Here is a 15,208-nt window from a genome sequence, read left to right as displayed (position 1 = left end):
TACACTGAAGATCATAGAAAAGAATGTGAAAATGAGAGGCACAATCTTCACAGCAAACAACATGCAGCATGCATTCAGGTATAAGAAGAAATAAATCCAAAGCACACATAAGAATGCCTTGAAAAAAAAATGATCTCATAATGTGATAAAAGGCAAAAGCTGTGGAAGTGCTATATTTACATTCCAGCATATTATAGGGGGAAAAAAGAAAATTCAATTTACACAGTTCCTTATTATTCTGAGATTGCAAATTCTGTCCAGTTTCCTTTCAGCAAAATGCTTATTCAATTCTTGCTGTATGTTCCTGAGATGAAATTTCAGATGATCTGTGCTAATGCTTTAATACACAGCTTCTCTCTTGAAGAGCTTGCAGTCCAGTTTTGATGACAAGGTACACACATTTTTTAGTAAGTGTTAAAATATAAGACCAGATTTAAATAATGTGACCAAGTTGTTTAAATACCAAACAGATTATGACCCCGTAGTTGTCATGGATTGTATCTTTAGCATGTTTATATTCTTGATACTTTTCGCAGTGATAAACATATATAACTTTTGGAAAATGTTTATGATGTGTTGATGACATGCCAAGGTAGAATAAAAGGTAACATTTTTATATGGCTTCAAGGGCACGGAGACCGCTCTATAAGAAGAGGGTGACATATTATGAGGTTTCAGGAAAAGTAGGGTTTATATGGGCAAAAAAAAAAAAACCAACCCAGTAGGCATTGCAAAGGATCACAGGTTTAGGGTAGAATGTTACAGCCTCAGGATTTGGCTTCTGTGGATGAGGGGTGGTGCTCTAAGAACAAGCCAAAGTGGGTAAGACCAAAAGGAGAATAATTATATTTCTAAAGGAGCTTGGATTTTATTTTGAAAATGACAGAACACACTGAAAGAGTAGGAGCAGGGGAATAACATGAGGAAAATTAACTGGGCAACACTCTGTGGAAATAGATTGAAAGCGGGAAAATGCATTGATAACTTTTTCAGGAAAAAGGAGATTAGGGACAAAAGAGGAAACTGCCAGCAGGAGGAAAGAATAGATTCAAAAGACAGCATGAGAAAGTCTGGACCTTAGTCCTTCCTACATCCATTTTGTGTTTGCTGCCTCTGGGGTCTTCACACTTTCTGGTTCTTTGGAAGATTTGCCTCTCATATGTAAATGGAAAATGGGCTGAAGTCACAAAGAAAGAACAAACAACACCCCTGCCTAGGTTTTCTTTTGATTTCTATGTCTCCCTCCTTCTCTTTCTCCCATCTTCCATGACCCTGTTCTTTCCTTCAGTTTCCTCATATTCCCAGAACTCCTCAAACAGCTGCACTTTGGCCTCTGATTGCACCACTTCACTGGAACTGCAGTTGCCAAAATGAGAAAGATCCCCTGGTTGATAAACCCCAAGAATTTTTGAGCCTTAACTTTCTTGACTGCTCTGCAAAATTTGTTACCAATGACCTTTTTGAAATTCCCTCTTTCCTTGTATTCCAAGGAACTTTCCTCTGCTTGAATCTCCTGGTACTCTTTTCCCCTCATTGTCTTTCTCTCTTTCTCCCTCCCTCTTTTCCTTCCTTTCTGTTGTTTTCTTCTGTCTATTGCTTAAGTACAAATCCCCTTCCCTGCGCCTGCCAGAATTCTGTTCAGAATTCTTTTCTGCCTAATTCACTTAACTTCCAGGCTTAAGCTATGACCTTTAGCCCAGTGACTCAGATCTCTGCCCCCAGCCTAGACATCTTTCCCTAGTCCACATCTGTGCATCCAGTTGGACCACTCTAGCTGGACTTTCACCCCAGACCCCCAATCGCGATGGCGGAACTGAACTGCTCTGTTCCTCTTGCCCCTCCCCACTTCTCCGTATCTCTGTCCTAGCCTTCTGTGCATTAGACAGGCGCAGCCCAGAAACGGAATACATCCCTTTACCTTTCTGAAATGAAAGTCTCATTATCATTCAAATTGAGCCTCTTCCTAGCTGTCTGACCTTCAGCATTACTTAACTTCTGTGTCTCTCAGTTTTCTTATTTATAAAATGGAAAAAAAAATAATAGCACTTGCCTCACGGGAGTGTTGTGAAGATAATAAATGGCACATTGTAAGCCCTCAGTAAATATTAACTATTTTATTGTTTGAAGTAAGCAGACTCCCCACTGACTTGAAAAAAACAGAACTAGTTTTCTTAGCGTGTGATTTGGTTTTTGCCTAATTCTCGAGCTTTGTTTCCCACCATTTCCTAACTTCCACCCTGATTTCTACCCTTACAAAAAGATGCTCTAACAGGCCATGCTCTGCCCCTCTGTCTCCCAAGCTCACTGGTGCCTCTTCCCGTTACTGGATCATGACTTAGCCGTGATAATTTCCACTGATCTTCAAAGTGTGTGTGGGATCTCTCTTCCTGCCCTCTTCTCCCCAAGTGTAAACTAGTTTTTCCTCCGTGTGCTCCTGGAGAGCCATTGTCTTAGAGATCGTTCATGCTGCATTACTACTGTGTGTGCATCTCTGTGCTACCAGCTTCTTAGTGGTAGAGGATGCACTATTTATCTTTAGGTAGGAGTGGTTTTGAGAGGAAGTGTGACCATAGGGCATGGACAACAAAAGAGAATAAGCAGTAGCATGCACCAATTGTACACCTAGATGTGGCCCTGAATACAGCCAGCCCTCTTTCCTCCTCCGTTTGAGCCTGAGGTAGCTGAAAAGGGGGAAGTTTGAAGAGCAGGAAACAAAAGGCAACATGATGCTATCAAGGTAAATCTAAAACAAAGATGCGAGGGGTAAAAATGGAAGCCAGCTGGTAGGCTGTTCACAATGGATCAGAGATTCTGTGAGTCACAGTGGAAGGAACTCACACAGGGGCGGCTGGCAGGAGAGGAGAGCTCATGCTGACCTGGTGATGAATCTGTATGCAATCTTCTGGAACAAGATTTCAGTCTCAAGAATGAGGAAAAGACGAGACTGATAACATAAATTTGTGATATATAGGAATTTGAGCTGTAACATTGGCATATACACACAGTTTTAATGAGTCACAGTATTTTTTGTTATGAGGTGTGTGTGTGTGGTGCCATATATAAAAGCATACTACCTATACGTTTTAATATATTTTGATAATAAGAGTAGTACAGTGTTTATTATAGAAATATTGGCAGTCAGAGAAATGTAAGTCTGATATGAAACGGTGGTGAGGAAATGGAGGTAGGTGGTATAGACGACTTTGTAGGCAAGGTTGACCTTGAGAGGGAGAAGAAACGTCGTGTGGTAGTGGTGTGGTCCAGGTAGAAGACGCAGGACCTGGGACCAAGTGAGGCTTTCTGAAGCTGGGAGACTGTATAGCCTGTTTGTAAAATGATGGAAATAATTGAGAAAGGAAGGATAAACTGACAGTGGATGGGAGAGGGGGGCACTTCAGGAGTAAAGACCCTGAGTGGGTGAGAACAATGGGCCGGGTTGGCCCTGGATAGGTGCAGGGGCACAGATGCCAGTGGGTAGACAGGTGATGATGGTCACAAAAGGAAGCAAGTATCAAATTATTATTACTTTCCCTGTGCTCCTTTGAGTTCAAATAATGCACAGATTTAAACCTGTCCTTTGGACTGAGAAGGATGGCTCCGAAGAAAGCAAGCCGTGTACGCAGTGACTGACTTTCGGGGCTTTGTGTTCGGACAGACCTTTGTCTCCTGGCTCCGCCACTCTCCTTCAGCTGTGGGACCCTCATCAGGTTAGCTGAGGGTGGGTAAGAGCCCAGGTTCCGGACTGGACTCCAATGCTGGGATCCTGGCTCCATCACCAACTGTCTGTGTCAACTTGGATCAAGCACTTGGCCCTTTCTGCCTGGGCGCTTCTTGTGTAAAAGTGGAGATTTAAGATGACCCTACCCATAGGCGGGATAAGTAATAAGTGAGAACACTGTAAATTTTGTAGAGCATATATATTTCTAGTCAACGTTAGTGGTTATTATTTCACTCTCTAAGCCTTCATTTCCATCTGTAAAATGGGGTAGCTAATAGACCTGCCACGTGTGATTGTTGTGAGAGTAAAAAAGACATTACTTACAAGGTTCTCAGCATTACAGCAAGTGAGTGTAAAGGGAAAAAAGAAGTGTGAGTGAGGGTCAGGGATGGCTCCACTGGACAGCCAGAGATTGGGAACTTCTGAATGAAGATTGGGAGAGAGAAGATGACTGGTGATTTGAAGGCAAAGTTTTTAAAACTTCATTTGCAACAGAATGGAAGCCAATTAAAGCCTGATGATGTGGCCAAGGACACAAAGCCTTTCCTTTGAAGCTGATAAATTTAATAAAAATTGATTCATTTTCACTTCAGTAAAGGTGAGGGGAGATTGTGTGTGTGCATGGGCACATTTTAGAATAAATATCTGCAGAGGCTGAATTAATGTAATGAGATTTTATATTGAGAAGTGACATTAATTACCACATTATATCAGAGCATCTGAACAAGTACACTAAAATAGTTAAAAATAGGTAAGCTAAAGTCATTTAATTAAATTACTGTGTTTTGGGCTTCCCTGGTGGCGCAGTGGTTGAGAATCTGCCTGCTAATGCAGGGGACACGGGTTCAAGCCCTGGTCTGGGAAGATCCCACATGCCGCGGAGCAACTAGGCCCGTGAGCCACAATCACTGAGCCTGCGCATTTGGAGCCTGTGCTCTGCAACAAGAGAGGCCGCGATAGTGAGAGGCCCGCGCACCACAATGAAGAGTGGCCCCCGCTTGCCGCAACTAGAGAAAGCCCTCGCACAGAAACGAAGACCCAACATAGCAATCAATCAATCAATCAATCAATCAATAAATCTTTAAAAAAAAAAAATTACTGTTTTGTAGCATCATGCACATAATATAAAAATAGTGTAATAAAATATATATACGTTATGTTTTGATTTCCAAACGGAGCATAAGGATCACGAGGGTAAACCTAGCGTAGCGCCTGGTATACCGTCGCTGCTGGATAGTGATGGGTGAATAAATGGGTGAATAAATCCCACATTTGCAACTCCTGTGACTTACATTGGACCTCTCCATCTTAGAAAAAAATAGCTAACACATTCTGTTTCTTTACAAACAAGTGCAATACAAAGTGATGCTTAGTGATGGAAATCTAGATAATTAGGGACTTTTATATGAGTTGGTGTGTCAAGTCAAAGAACAAAGCAGGGCATTATGAAATACATGTAAGGTAAGTGTAGATAGGATTGTGTTCCAGACAAAATGATAACCATTAAGTATTATCTGAAATAATGTCTTTTGTGCTTCAAGGTGAAAATATTCTTATGAGAAAACAAGGAAGGGGAGAGTTAAAGCTGGAAGCAGTGGAGCATAGCACAAGGAACAGTGAGAGGCATTCCAAGAAGCTTGAACGGTAGGCTTGGCTAAGACAGTCAGGATCCTCTCTCCTTCCCTCTTTCCCTGCCCCCAGCTAGTCCCCAGAATTGGAACGTCAGTGACTTGAGTTGCTCACTCTAGCACCTTCTCAGGGGAGTATAAAGAAACTGGTGCTTCAAGTGTGGTCTCTGGACCATCAGCCTCAGCGTCATCTGGGAACTTCTTGCAAATGCAGAGTCTTAGCCCCCCCTGTCAGCCCTACTGAATCGGAATCTGCAGTTAACAGGTTCTGCAGGTGATTCACATTAAATCACAGATTAAAATTTGAAAAGTATTGGCATAGAGATGAGAAGTGTGGGGTTTAATGCAAACTGATCTGGATTCAAATCCCCGTTCCACCATGGGCAAGCTAATTTTCCGATTTCGTTTCATCATCTGTACTCTGTAGTTATAGGTACCTCATAAACACTATTATGTAAGGTAAATGACATAGTTCCATGTAAAGTGTTTATGTAGTGCCTTGGATGTTTAGTAAGCATCCAATAAATCTTAGGTAGTTTTCATTATTTCCCTTCTGCTGAGCAAAGGAAATAATAGTGAGGAAGAAGACTTCTCACTGTGACCTTTCCCTCTGCTTCCTCAATCTTATACTTAGCATACACTTGCAGATAGATCTCATCATCTTTCTGAGTTTACTTCTGCCACTGGAAGTTTTTTTCTGTTTACATTACCATGGACAAGTCACTTAACCTCTTTGAGCCTCGTTTTTCTCCTCAATATTATGGGATGGTCACATCATCCCATTTCACAGACTTGTAAAAATCAAGTGAAGTGGTTCATAAGACAGCATTTCATTCATTGTGGAAATTAACACAACAGATTTCACAGAAGAATCATCTGAAGATGAGAGGGTAAATAACATAAGATGGTAAATTAGATCATTTATAATAATGATGGTATCAGTGACTGGTACGGCCGTTCCCCCTTTGCTAGGGAGAGAGAAAGCGGACTCTGGTTGCATATGGGGAGGAGAGGAAATTGGTTCCCTCTTCAGAGACAGAGGCCTCTGCATGTAGATCCCAGAAAGTCCATCGTTGAAAAATGATCTAGACCTAAAAGGGATAAGCGTTTTGCTCTTTACCTACGTAGCAGCAGAAAATGAGACACATGTACTTAAAGAGTAAGGCAAAACTAAACAAGTAGGCATTGAGGAAAGTTTCTAAGGAGGATTAGAGGAAGGACTGCATCTGGTTGTATGTCAACAGGGCTTCTGAGACAGAAGGTGTTTATGGTTGGCCTTGGGGGAGGTAGACTCCTGAGAGGGAGTTGCAGTGCATTCTTCTTGGAGGGAGTAGCATGAGGAAAAACAGAGCCAGAAAAGCCTGAAGCACATAAAGGAAGGATTAAAAAAAAAAAAAAAAAAAAAAATCTACCTTGGAAACTCCAGATTGCAGAGGGGTGGAAAGAAAAAATGAGTGGTACGGATAGGTGTGGGTCAGATTTTGCAGGACCTTGTTTGCTCAATTCCTAATTTCTCGCTGATGGCTAGTCATTTATTAGTTTGGAGGTGGGAATTGTCACAACCAGGGATGTGTCTCAAAACATTTATCTGGCATCCAAGTGTGAGTTGCTTTAAATCAGGAATGAGTAGGGAGACTAACTCAGAGCAGGTATTTTGCGGCCCAGGAAAAGTAATAAGGCCCTGAGCTGAATTTGTAACGCTGGGAATGGAAAGGAAAGAACAGTTTGCAACAAATGCCTTTCTAACAGGTTTAAGTTGACTCTTTCATGTCAGCAAGAAACCTCAATGTTAGAGGAAAATAAAAATGATTCAGCTCGTAGTGGGTGTTGCTCTTGCCAAGTTCCATCTCTCGGTATATTTTTTAAAGTTAGTGCGAGTAGATGTGCAAATACACTAGTTACTTATTCTATTTTTATGTCCCTGTGCAGGCAAAGAGAAAAAGGAAGAATTCTATTCATGTGTCATACCCTTGAGACTTATGGTAGTTTGCTAATAATGAGTTCTATTGTCTTGGTCTCAAAAGGCATTCAAGGGCTGAACCAAGTATGGTAAGGTCTCCCAGACCCCACTGATTACACAGCTGCAAAATTTGTAGCCGAAATGTCAGGCTGCCTTAGTATTTTTGCAGGCCAAAACGCCAAGCAAAGTCAAGTCAGATTGTTTCTTGTTTCTCTTGAAAATTTGCAGGTTCTAACGATAGAGGTCAAGTCTGCCTCAGAAACTTTAGTCCCTTCTTTAACCTCCTGGATTGTTGGCTGAGCCTGGTTTTTTCCATCTGTTGAATGAGGGATAATCATACTTTCATCTATTCCTGCCTTTCTAAGAAAGGCTTTTTGAGCTCCTTGGTTTCAAGATATTTTCGTAGAGTTGAAAATTAAGTATACTTCAGATGTCCTCCTACACGTGGCTCTAGGCCAGTTTCACCCTTGGTGTCATTCTTTAGACTGAGAATCATCTGCCTTCATCTCACTTTACTCTCAGAGTTTGGTGCCTACCTGCCTTCTCATCTCTATAGTTCATTAACCTGCAAATCAGGCATGATATTAGTGTCATCTTGAAACATCTTCTCTGTATAAACAGTGTTTCTAAAGGCTTCCCGAGTAATATGAAATGAAACCATCGACTTGATGCCATCCCTTTTTTTGTAAAAAGAAATATTAAGAAAATGTAAAGAAAAAGAACTGACATATAAATATATCAGTATTGGGATTATAAGTGATTTTTTAAATTTTAATAATTTCTTCTTTTCAAATTCTCCATAATGAACAAATAGTACTTACATGAGTTAAAAAAAAACTATTACTAAAGTACTTTTTTCTAGCGGTAGTCATCATACTTCATTTTTATAACTTCTGTGTTTTATTTCTAAAAGACATATCCTTGAAATGTTTTGATGATTGTGTACATCAAAGAGTTATTTTGTTCTATAGCAATGGTTCTCAAATTTTCGGATTTCAAAATAGCTTAGGAGGCCAAGAGAGAATTATGAATTTGGGGTTTTGAAAATGGGGATCACTTAAAGCAACTAATCTTTGCTGACAACATTTTTAAAGGAAGGATATTATAATACTATGCTTTTTATAATATAAAGGATTAGTCTAAGAATAAAAAAGGGCCTTTCACAAGAAAGGCCATAGGTATATTTGCAGCAACATTTATGCATGATATATTTATATATGTATATACTATTTCAAATTCATTAAACTTCTATTTAATGACATATACTGATTAAATTATTTTGGAAACAACCATTTTACAGTGGAACATGAAGAGGAGCTGGAATACCTAAAATGTCTCAATGTTCTTTCTGTAATTTTATTGCCATTATAAAATTACCCAGCTTTACACAGGATATTGAGAAAATGGAAACAATAGTCTTTAATACTGTTGCACTCAATTTGGAATGTTTCCAGTAAATTGAGAGAAACCAAGGTAGAACAACCACCCTGCCAAAATTTTTCCGCTGCAGAACCTGGTATTAAGGATTGAGCTGACTGGCTAACAAGGTGGGCTCAGCAGTTATGGGCCCTGATGATTCAACACACAAAGGTCAGCAGCTTATGTGAACTATTCATCAAGATTGCTACCAGAATAGGCGTTTGAGACTCCCTTTTCTTCTTTAATTCCCTATTATACTCTGATATTTTTTTCTCGATCAGAAATATATATTAGGTACTAAATCTCATGATAAAACCAATTTTTAACTCCCATTTGATTCTGTGATTTGAAGTTTGGACAGGTAAGTCACTGGACCTCAGAAAATGTTCACAGTGGTAGGTTGCCTTTTAAAATAAAGCAAAATCTCATAAAAAATATCATCTGTCTCCACTGCCCCTGGTTGCTTTGTGGGCTTCATATGTCCTTTAAATAACTAACATGTCCATATTCTTCCTCCTACGTTCCTTGGAGAGAAATTGCAAGGTTTATCTTCTTACTCTGACAGCTTTGTTGTTACATCCTTACTGAAAAATTGAGAACAGTGGAGTATATTTTATTGGGGTTATCTTAAGTGGTCTAGTATGTGCCTCTTTGTTAATTTCAATTTGCAGTTATTCATATGCTCTGTTTATGGGTCTCTCTAATAAGGAAAAGTTCCTAGATTAGGAGTTAAATATCTAAAAGAGCTGAGACCAGCTATTGAGGTCTACACTTCTATTCTGATGAGTGATTCTCTTTGGATTTCAAACAGTGAGATGAGTGTATTGTTATCAAATATATCTGTAGCTTTACCATGGGCTTCCTCTGTGTGATTCACTCTACAATTCTAATGTCATTTGTACTGATTTACAAATAGGTTGTGTTTCTCATACTAACTAGTAGATTGAATATGGGTCTTGTGTTGAAAGGCATCCCGAGGCTTCCTTGGGCTCGACCAGAAGGAATGTCAAGATTGATTCATGATATCTATAAAATGACAAGAGCGACGAGTTGCAGCCTGAGTGCCAGAGGGTTGCCACCCCTAATTTGAGATAACATGTTTAAGCTGTACTCTGTAATCTAACATTTATTTATGTTGTTCTCCAAGATCTTTCCATAAATCCAGACTTTCAATTTCATTATGTTTGCTTAGAATGCCTGGTATATTAGGATCCAATACATAATAATAATTGATTCATGGATATGAAAATTATCAACTGTTTTGGCACCTAGAAGTTGCCAAGTTGTAAAAAGTATCTGTGCATCCTCTTGGCTTCTTCCAAATAATTTTACTGATTTTGATTTTCAGTAAGTACACTTATTCCATATCCACTGTGTGAAAACACTAGTCCAGTCTAAGTTCTTTATTCTCCATGGTTGTTTTTCCTCCTGCTCCAGGTTTTCATACCTGCACAGGTATGAGTGTCTTTATCTTCTGTTTCAAACTGTCTGCTTTTGTGCTTGTCCTCTGCTCCTTATGTCTCTGGGGAGAAGGGGCTTTTCCCCTTCACCTCTAAGTAAGCCTCTGCTCTGCCATTATCCTCTGTCCCTCCTGGGCTCTTGTAGCTCAGCTCAGTTGTTCCCAAGATTTCTAATAACTGCCCTATTGTCCTCTTGTCTGGAACCTTCCCCTCTCCATAAAGATGTACTCATCTCTGCTATTTCAATGTAAGCTGCACTTCATCTTGCTCTCTCTGTCTCTCACCTCCAGCTTTCATACCCTTTTTCCCCTCTGACAGGTGCCCCTCTAGCCTCTAGACCTTCTTTCTCCTAAGAAACTTGATATGATGTTGGAAATGTTCTACATCTGTGTAGTTCGGTGAAGTAGCCACTAGGCTCTTGTGGTTATTGAACACTTGAAATGTAACTAGCGTGACTTGAAGAAATTATTTTTTTCTTGGCATTTAATTTAAATTTAAACCATTCCCATATGGAAAATGGCTACAAGAGTAGGCAATGGGTCAACCTTCTCACCCACGGAACACCGAAAATTATTTGAATCTATCTTCTCAGTTCTCCAAGGATAACCGGTACTATTCCAAGATACGTAGAAGAGAAGTTAAGTCATTACATACAGCAGATGCTTGAGCATTAGAACGTTCGGCTTTCTGCTTAGGTAGCTGAAGTCTTTCTTTCCTGCCCATTGAAAGAGGAAGTTTAAATATCTGTCATTTGCAAAGGTCACCAGCATCTCTAAAAGGCAGTCAGCGTACGTTTCTCGTTCGCACCTCCTAACTCTCTACTTCAATCAAATGGATCACTATCCTCCAAATGCTCCTTTTACTTCTACTTCTCAGCCCAGTATTATGCTACATCCTCAACCACTTATATCCTTCTTCCTCTCTCCACTTACCAAACTATATACTTTCTTCAAGGCTCACATCTTGGCTTTTCTCAGAAGCTTCCACAGACCAAATTAAGCCTATGAAAAGTGGAATCCCCCAGTCTTTAAAAAATATGTATCTATTGAAGTTTTACTATATTCTAGGCAAAGATAAGAGTGGTTAATAATAATAGATTAATATTTGTTGAAATCTTAAGTGCCAGATCCTCTTCGTAGCTCTGTGTGCATGATTCATTTACTTCTCATAGTACACAGTGTGAGAGATATTAATATTATATAACTTTTACACATGAGGAAACTGAGGCATCCAAAAGTACCATGCTCAGTCTCCTGGTCGGTAATTGACAGTAAGGTCCTCCTCTTACAGAGTTTCTATCAGGGCACTTGCCAGTTCTTCATGCTCCTCAACAGTACTAATGGATTTCTAGTTCTGTTCTGTTTTACCCTTGGGTTACTAAGCATCTCATAGATGTAGACCTTTCCTTCCCAGTAACATTCTAAACTCCTAAGATAGGGACCAAGCTGTTTGTTCCTTTGTGTCCAACAAGAACCTAACATCACATTTTAGGCAACAGTTTCCACACTACAGCTATGACCCACTCAGCTGTTCTGAAATCAGTTTACTGTTTGCCTACTTCACAGCCAGACCATTTTAATGAAGTAGAATGCAGTAATATCAAACTGTGGTACATCCATACAATGGAATATTATTCAGCAATGAAGAGAATGAGCTCTCGAAGACATGGAGGAACCTCAAATGCATAGTGCTATGTGGAAGAAGCCAGTAAAAAAGCTCCATGCTGTGGGATTCCAATTATATGACTTTCTGGAAACAGTAAAACTATGGAGACAGTAAAAAGATAAGTGGTTGCCAAGGGTTGAGGGAGAGAGAAGGAGTGAGTGATGAATAGATAGAGCCCCGGGGTGGGGGGCGGTTTAGGGCAGTGAAACTCTTCTGTAGGATAATGTCATGGTGGACACATGCCATTATACGTTGTCAAAACCCATTGAATGTACAACACAAAGAGTGAACCCTAATGTACATTATGGACTTTAGTCCATAATAAAGATGTATAAATATGTGTTTATTAATTGTAACAAATATACCACAATAATGCAAGATGTTAACTACAAGGAGAATGGAGGCTGGGGGGAGTGATGAGAGGGATATATGGGAATTCTCTGTGGTTTCTGTTCAGTTTTTCTTCAATCCTAAAAGTACCCTAAAGAGTAAAGTTTATTAATGAAAAAAATGGAACAAAATATCTAAGAACACCATGCATTGTGAGAATAAATATTGTTACAGGAAACATTTGTTGCAGTTTTAGATCCTCATTTGTGTACACAGGTACATGGGTACACTTGGTTGCAATGTAAAAAAATACGTGTCTGATTGCCGGTAAGAAAGTTTGCAGGTCACTGTTTCAGAGATTATTGTAAATACAAAAATACAAAACAACTATTTGCCAGCTGATTGAAAGCCATCTTAGAATTCTGGTAATGACTGTAAGCTTGCCTCACGTAAGTAGGAACAGTCTTTCATCCAGACTTTAGTAGGTATGAAATGTCACTGGCGTAATGTATCTGTTTTCTAAAATGATTATACATGATAATTATAGGATGCTATATGAAAGCCTTTAACCATGTGATATAACAGAATTAACCCAAAAGGTATAGATGACAAAATGACTCTTGTCTGAACATTTTTCAGCCTTCCTGACTGGATGTGGTAGCTACCTATTCAGGTTTTAGTAAGATATTGGGAGTATCTTGATTTTTTTTTAATTGAGGTATAGTTGATTTACAATGTTGTATTAGTTTCTTGTGTACAGCAAAGTTATTCATATATATATGTGTGTGTGTGTGTTCTTTTTCAGATTCTTTCCCATTATAGTTTATTACAAGATATTGAACGTTGTTCCCTGTGCTCTACAGTAGGACCTTGTTGTTTATCTATTTTGTGTATAGTAGTTCTGCTAATCCCAAATTCCTAATTTATCCCTTCCCCACTTTCCCCTTTGATAGCCATAAATTTGTATTCTATGTCTGTGAGTCTGTTTTTGTTTTGTACATAAGTTCATTTGTATCCTATTTTAGATTTCATACATAAGTGATACCATATATTTGTCTTTCTCTTGTCTGACTTACTTCACTTAGTATGATAATCTCTAGGTCCATCTACGTTGCTGCAAATGGCATGATTTCATTCTTTTTTATGGCTGAGTAATAGTCCATTATATATACATGGTATGTGTGTGTGTATATATATATATATATATATATATGCCACATCTTCTTTATCTATTCATCTGTTGATGGACATTTTGGTTGCTTCCATGCCTTGGCTATTGTGAATAGTTCTTCTGTGAACATTGGGGTGCATGTATCTTTTCAAATTAGAGTTTTCTCTGGATATATGCCCAGGAATTGGATTGCAGGATCATATGGTAACTCTATTTTCAGTTTTTTAAGGAACCTCCATACTGTTTTCCTTAGCGGCAGCACCAGTTTACATTCCCACTGACAGTGTAGGAGGGTTCTCTTTTCTCCACACCCTCTCCAGCATTTATTATTTGCAGACCTTTTGATGATGGCCATTCTGACTGGTGTGAGGTGATACCTCATAGTTTTGATTTGCATTTCTCTAATAATTAGCAATGTTGAGCATCTTTTCATGTGCCTATTGGCCATCTGTATATCTTTGGAAAAATTTCTGTTTTGATCTTCTGCCCATTTTTTGATTGGGTTGTTTGTTTTTGTTGTTATTGAGCTGTATGAGCTGTTTGTATATTTTGGAAGTTAAGCCCTTGCCGGTTGCATCGTTTGCAAATGTTTTCTCCTGGTCTGTAGGTTGTCTTTTCTTGATTATTCTTTTTAATACAGCAGAACTGATTTATAGCCTCAAAACAATATCAGGCCTAGTTTTTAGCAAATATCTGAAGTAACCCATGAGCATAGAGACTGTATTTGGTTCCTACTGTTGTCCCTAAGCTTGCTCAGAATAGGTGCCCAATAAATACAAGTCGATTTTAGACTGACTCAAGTTAGCAGTTTTATGCAATTGTCATTAAAAAAGGATAGGAGTGTTTATTTGGTGATTTTGTTTTTGTTACAGGTTGGTTGGTTTTCATCTTTCTTTTCTTTCTTTTGGGTTTTTTTGGTGTTCTTTCATTTTTTTCTAAATATCTCACATGGATTCCCATGTCTGGGAAACAGAAGGTCTTAGTTTGGTAGCCAGTGCGGTCCTGGTGCTGGGGCAGCTCTGAGTTGGAGCTGACAGGGGCTGCTGTCCTGTCTGCTCTGCTTCCTCAAGCTTTTCAATCTCACCGCTTTTGTTCCTTCTTTTTCTTATCCCCTCTTTCAATACAGATCACCCTGAGAGCTTTGACTTTTATCACAGCAAACTTACAAGAATATCAGAAGAATTAACACAATGAATTTTTTCAACAGTTTGCTAAACTCCCAGATCCCATTTACTTCACATTTCTTTTTCTTACTTTTCTTTCCCTTGCTGCCCATCCCAAGAGAGTGAAACATGAATGCTTCCCTGTTGCAAATATACTGGAAGGTGATCTCATCACATATCAGTGCTATAAATGACCAATGGAATGGAATCATGGGAGAAAGGAAGAATATACAGTGGTAAATTAATTTCTAGTTTATGGCCTAATTATCTTTAGTCCGATTTATATTCTTAAGGAGGAATAAATAAAACCAAAGTCGTTCATATTAGGTTTCCAATGCAATAACAAGCTACTCTTATATCTGGGACAGGAGTTGAGCAATGACAGTTTACTCTTAAATTTTGTACAGTGTCAATCACAATACATTTATTTTGCTGTTTGTTAATTATAGTCAGTCCTTACCAGTAGAAGACTCCTTCCGTATTCCTTTGGAGACTTTTTGTAAAAAATACAGATCCTTGTACCCAGTCTCAGGCCTCTAGAATTAGAATCTCTGGAGATGTACCAGAAATCTTTCCCTTTAAAGAAGTCTCTGGGGAATTTCATGAGTTCATCAGCTTAGGGAACCAGTGGGATAAAATCTTGGTACAATCTTGGATGGTAAGTGAAAGTCAATTACATATCAGAACAATTTTC

The 15,208-nt window shown here is 39.0% G+C and overlaps 1 protein-coding gene across 3 annotated transcripts in view; it reads left to right on the top strand.

Annotated features, from left to right (window-relative positions):
- CHRM3 (cholinergic receptor muscarinic 3) overlaps positions 1–15,208 on the top strand; it is a 512,306-nt gene that overhangs the window by 233,088 nt on the left and 264,010 nt on the right. Inside the window, exon 1 of one of the 3 annotated variants that reach the window (XM_036827782.1) lies at positions 5,306–5,362. The exons of the other annotated variants lie outside the window; for them this stretch is intronic. The gene's annotated coding sequence lies outside the window, so the exon portion shown is untranslated. Of the gene's footprint in view, positions 1–5,305; positions 5,363–15,208 lie in introns of those variants that run through there. 3 annotated transcript variants of the gene reach the window in all.

The sequence above is a fragment of the Balaenoptera musculus genome, chromosome 16 (genome assembly GCF_009873245.2).
Source record: "Balaenoptera musculus isolate JJ_BM4_2016_0621 chromosome 16, mBalMus1.pri.v3, whole genome shotgun sequence".
Taxonomy (NCBI): domain Eukaryota; kingdom Metazoa; phylum Chordata; class Mammalia; order Artiodactyla; family Balaenopteridae; genus Balaenoptera; species Balaenoptera musculus.
Note: the sequence above shows the minus strand (reverse complement) of the source record. Positions and strands in the feature narration are given on the sequence as shown.